The sequence below is a fragment of the Primulina tabacum genome, chromosome 2, assembly GCF_025594145.1.
Source record: "Primulina tabacum isolate GXHZ01 chromosome 2, ASM2559414v2, whole genome shotgun sequence".
Lineage (NCBI taxonomy): Eukaryota > Viridiplantae > Streptophyta > Magnoliopsida > Lamiales > Gesneriaceae > Primulina > Primulina tabacum.
Genome location: NC_134551.1, coordinates 50,151,264 through 50,157,263, shown reverse-complemented (window position 1 = coordinate 50,157,263; position 6,000 = coordinate 50,151,264).

Genomic DNA, 6,000 nt, shown 5'->3' with positions numbered 1-6,000 from the left:
TTATAACAACTTGGGATTTATTCTTCAAATAATTATACTCATATATTATTATTACTAGGAATGATCACGTGACATGCACGTGGGTGATTAATAATGAAAAATATAATAACGAGATTTAGATAATTTTTAAAATCATTTGAATAACATCTTGTTTATGAATATTTATTAATCTAAATATATCAAAACACAATAAATAAAAATACACCATGACGATAAATCAAATATATTCACTTATTTATATAACATTTTTCAATTTACATGATTATAACATAATGACAGATATCTCAAATTAACAAAGATATTTTTCATCCAAATATCATTCAAATGAAAAACAATAAAAATAAAATTAAGAGAATAGTAAATTTTACTAAAACCAAAATCATAATGTATTTAAATGGAGTGCATATAGTGATTGTCAAATAAAATTCTCTTAATTAACTAAATTATCATAATGATGTTAAAATAAAACCCCTAAACTTGTTATTAAGTTAAATATCAATTGTGTTTTTGCTAACTTTTAACTCCTTGCGAATTTTGTTTAACTTTTTTCCTTTTTTAGAATAGATATTACACATCAACTCAAATATTTTAAACGGTATAGTAGCTCAATCGTCATGATTCGATCGATGTATCCAACAAGGGACAATTATTGCACTCCAACAATATCAATAATTACACTAATTGCAATCTATGAGAATCGATCTCATGACTTTGACTCTTATTATACCAATTGTAAGATCATGCATTTGCCGCTTTATCAAAAGTTATAACAGGAGTAACAATGCAATATTAACTAAAATCTTTTAAAATCGTAAAACAACTCAAACGTCACATTTGGATTGTTATACCTTACATAAACAATTATTGCACCTAACAAATATGATATAGTTGTTATTTTACATTCTAGAAATAATTTTTCTAAATCAAATTTATTCTCACTAATCAAATAATTTCATCGAACACAAAGTAATTTTAATTACTAATAATAATTTAAACACAAATATTAATTGTTAAGGTAACTACTCTATGTTATCACCTAAGCTTCATTAAGTTGCAATCATAATAATAATGCACAATGAATTGATAAACAAAACTTAGTTAAATAAATGAGTAATATTAAATAACAATTTTGTTATTTTGAAATGTGAAAAATAGTTTTTATATGTACAAATTCATCATATATAATGATAAATTAATTAATATGTAGAAAAGAGAAAAATAGTTTTTTATGTATGTAATTTCATCATATACAATTAGAAATTAATTAATAGGTTGAAAAGAACAAATAAGATAACAAATCAATATATTATATATGATTTCGTAATAGAATAATGCTAATATAATCATACTTTGTATTATGTTTATAACGCAATTGAAAATTGATAACAAAATATATAATAATAGAAACTTTAATTTTAAAAAAATTATTATCTAAAATATTATCATAATACATAATGAATCATAAATGAAATCACTAAATTATTGAGTAACTATTTATTTAATTATTACTTAAATCAATTTATAAAATAAAAGAAAAAATAAATATAAATATTAAATATTCATTAACAACCATGAAAAAAACATTAATTTTAGTAACAAATTTTAGTTAGCAACAAAGAAAAATTATGGGTAAATTGATAAATTCAATATGCATTAATATCCAAAGACATTTAAGATGACAATAAATTATAAAAGAACACATCAAAAAAATTATTGATTTAAATTGCTACATTAAATGAATAAGAGTATATTGAAAATTCACAATTAGAAGTCATATATTTATATGTATGTTAGATTATTATTATTATTATTATTATTATTATTATTATTATTATTATTATTATTATTATCCATATATATCGATTTTTTCATCGTTATTTTTATTCTATCATTGATCCTCTCATCCCATGAATCATGAATACAGAGCCACATTTAAAAATAAATTATTCTCACTTCTATAAATATTATCATTTACAAATAAATATTGTGACACTGCTTTAGATGTGTCTCACCTAAGAATAATCGCTACTCCCTCAAAAAAGAATATAGTCTCTTGTGAAACATTCTCACGAATCTTTATCTGTGAGACGAGTCAACCATACCAAAATTCACAATAAAAAGAAATACTCGTATAATAAAAAGTAATACTTTTGCATGGATGACTCAAATAAGATATATGTCTCACAAAATATGACCCGTGAGACCGTCTCACACAAGTTTTTGCCCCCAAAAAAATAACATGATATGTCAATGCAAGCGACTGTGGAGCCGAAAAAAAAAGCGCATCCGAGTTGTTTTGGCACTTCAGCTATTGAAGGTCTTGAGACTTCAATATTTAGGTGATAACAAGCTTAATTTTATTATATTATTTTGTACATTAGAAAATATTAATCATTTTAATAGTTTTTTTTCTTTAGAACTTAAAATTTTATTTTTTTTTAAATCTTAAATTTATGGTAAATCTATTCTTTTATTTATTTTTTGATTTATAATAATTAAAATTATAATAAAAATTAAAATATTGTTTTACGCTTAATTTGAGGAATCAAAAGCACTGCTAAAATACCTTCTCCTCAAGAAATTAGTAAATTAACTGCAAAAACCCTAATTTGAGGAATCAAATTAGAAGAAAAAAATGAAAAAAAGTAGTAGCAGAAAGTGGAATGATAAATGGGAATAGCACAACAAAGAATGGGAATATCCAAGAAAAAGGATTCAAAGATGCTTTATATACTTTTGATTTATGGTTGAATATGCTTTGAACCTTTTTAAAAAGATTGCAATTTGCAAAATAATGCTTTGCTTACGCTATCTTTGGGACAACACGTGACGGAACAAGTGCTTTTGGCTTACTAATCAACTTAATTTGGTTAAAAATGGATGTCCTCAGATATTTGGTTGCACCATATCCATGTCAATTGTCATTTACACAAAGGTTGTTTTTTTATTAAATACTTTTGTAACGTTTCAACCAAAAAAAAAAAAACCAAGTCTAATTATAGGAGAACGTCCCAAATAAAACCAGACAAACTAGTCTGAATTTGTTTTCCTTTGTCCCATAAAGTAATGACTATTTTCAATTATGAGTATGTTATATCTTATTCACATATGTAAAAATGTCTTAATCTTAAATACGGTTGGCAGTTGAAATGATGACTGACCCATACCAGAGGGTACCACGCCACATATGTAACATGTGTTGTTTGGTATAAAGCGATCACACACAAGCCTGGTCCCTATTTGGAAAGGATGATTTTGTTTCTAATTTGAATTGATTTAAGATTAAATCTCGACATCAAATATAAGTTCACGTTCAGTCCCCATGATCCGAGCCCGGTTTCAAAATTTTAAGGAATCAAATCTATCGATAGATGTTTAACTCTTGCTGAAGTTTTCGAACCCAAATTCAAAAATATGATCGACTTGGGTTTCTTGGGAGATGATTGTGATCTCAATTTATGGTAGAGCCGCTCCAGTATCGATTCCGTAAAAATATAATCACGACAAAACTGAGGTAACTTTATGTTGTATTTGGATGGATTGAGAGGTGGATTTCGAATATATTCACATATATTTTCGTAGTTTAAAGAAGTAAGACAATAAAATTCAAATTTAACATTAAAACTATAATCGAAATTTATAGATTTCAAATCTATTTTTCCAAATACAATTTAACTAAAATTATGTTTGGATATGAGGATTTGATTTTGAAGAATTTGATTTGGAGAGAGATTAAAAAAATTAATTTAAAATAACATTCATTTTGAATATATTTCAAACTCTATCATAATTAATATTGCATCTACATCGATTGGCAAGAGGTAAATTTGAAATATACCAACATAAATTCATCCAAGTAATAAAATAGATATAAAATTCATGGACTTAAATTCAAAACCTTACATATTTTCATCCAAGCACAATCTTAAACAAAAAACAAAAAAAATTGAATATTAAATCATTGATTGTTAAAGTTTGACGATATATTTTTCGGGAAAAACCATGGAAAAAATGTGATCCAAATGATAAAATTGAAAAGGTGAGGATAGATCCATATCTCATTATTCACTAAAAATTTCATAATATTTTTCGATAAAATAAAATGATGCCGGTAGTAATATTAAATATATATTTTTTCACTAACTTTTGTCAAATATTTTTTTAAAAAAAATAATATTCTAATGTATTTAAAAACATGAAATACATTTGAAGATAATTATTTTTAAAAACTAAAATTTGACCAAAGTTATCTCTCAATATCCCTTAAAAAACACACACAGAGTCGGATCATATCATCTTATCTATGAGCAGTGACCAAAGTCTCTATGAATCTCAACCCATCAAACCTGGGCGCAAATTTATCCGAAGAAGAGGCGCCCTGCGTTGCTGAATTCTCGTTATTTTTCGTTTGGAAACAATCCTGTAAATTTAACAACCATTAATTAGTCAAATAAAACAACAAAAATTAACAACGCTTCAAAAAAATGTCGATAATTTCAACAAAAACACAAAAGAAAAATTATGGAAAATATTAAATTTACCTCATGAGGAAAGTGAATTTTGGAGGAGGAGGAAGTGGTGGAGATGGCAGTTGCGGAAGCAGCAGCGACAGAAGCCGCGAATATGCCTGATTTCTTCATAAATTTGTTTATTTGGATTTGTGAATCTGATGAATATAAAAAAAAAATTGAAGAAATAAATAAGAAAAACTTGTTGGTTTGTTCGAAAGAAATTGATGGGGGCAGAAGAGAAGTTGGGGAAGAAGACTGAACAATTAAATAGGAATGAGGAAGTTTTGGGTCAAATTCCTCAAATATATACGCGGCAATCATTTTGGTCCATTTTTTTCCCTCTCACCAGATTTGTTGAATAAGATTACACTCTCACCCCTCGCCCTCCGGGCTCCGTCTTATCTATTTTTATTCTTTTTTATTATTTATTTATAATTATAATTCTCAAACCTTTTTTTATCACCACTTTTATAAAAAAATTAATTTTTTTATATGATGATTTCATTAAGTTATATTCGTGATATAGATTGATATGAATTATGACTAAAACAAAAATAATATTTTTGACAAAACAGTTTATATTTTTTCATATATCGGGTCAGATAAGATATATGTTTTATAAAATTGATTTGTGAGACAATATCGTAAAACTTAGAATACACACTTTTTTCCACTAATTTTCGTTTATATGTATACATGAAAAAAGCACGCGTTATAGATTTATAGCTTGTATTATGAACGCAAAAATTTGTGCGAGATGGTCTCACAGGATATATTTTGTGAGACGAATTTCTTATTTGGGTCATCCATGAAAAAAATATTACTTTTTATGTTAAGAGTATTACTTTTTATTGTGAATATCGGTAGGATTTACCCGTCTCATTAGATAAAAATTCGTGAGACCCTCTCACAAAAGACTTATTTTATTATGAATTATACAAAAATTTAAAAATATAAATAAATATTTTAAAAAAATTTAAGTTTGACAAGATGTGTTAGTTATAGATAAATTTCAAATATACTAAAATAGATTTTTGTGATATTGTTTATTAAAGAAATATTGGTGTTTTGATAATTGTATTTAACAAATTGTGCTCAAGGAAAACAGATGGGGGGCGATTTAGTGAAAACACACAAATTGTGGGAGGAAAAGGTTTTCCGCGTCGGAAGGTGGATGATCTTTGATTGCGGAGCATGCAATCTAGCAAAGCTGTCCCGTTTAATGAGCCGATATTTTACCCACTGGCCAACGGTTGATCGACACGTGTGTGGACAAGATGAGTCCGCGATACTTCCACAAAGGTTTCACATGTTTTCCGTGGGCCCTACCTCACAAGTGGATGAATGGGACTGTGACAGGTCATTTGAATTTCCAAATATGCCCATCAAATTCATTAATAAAAGTTATTTATTATGTAATATTATATATGGTTTGAATATCAGTTGGCCTGGATTATGGGTTGGTTGGCATGGGTTAAAACTTACACTT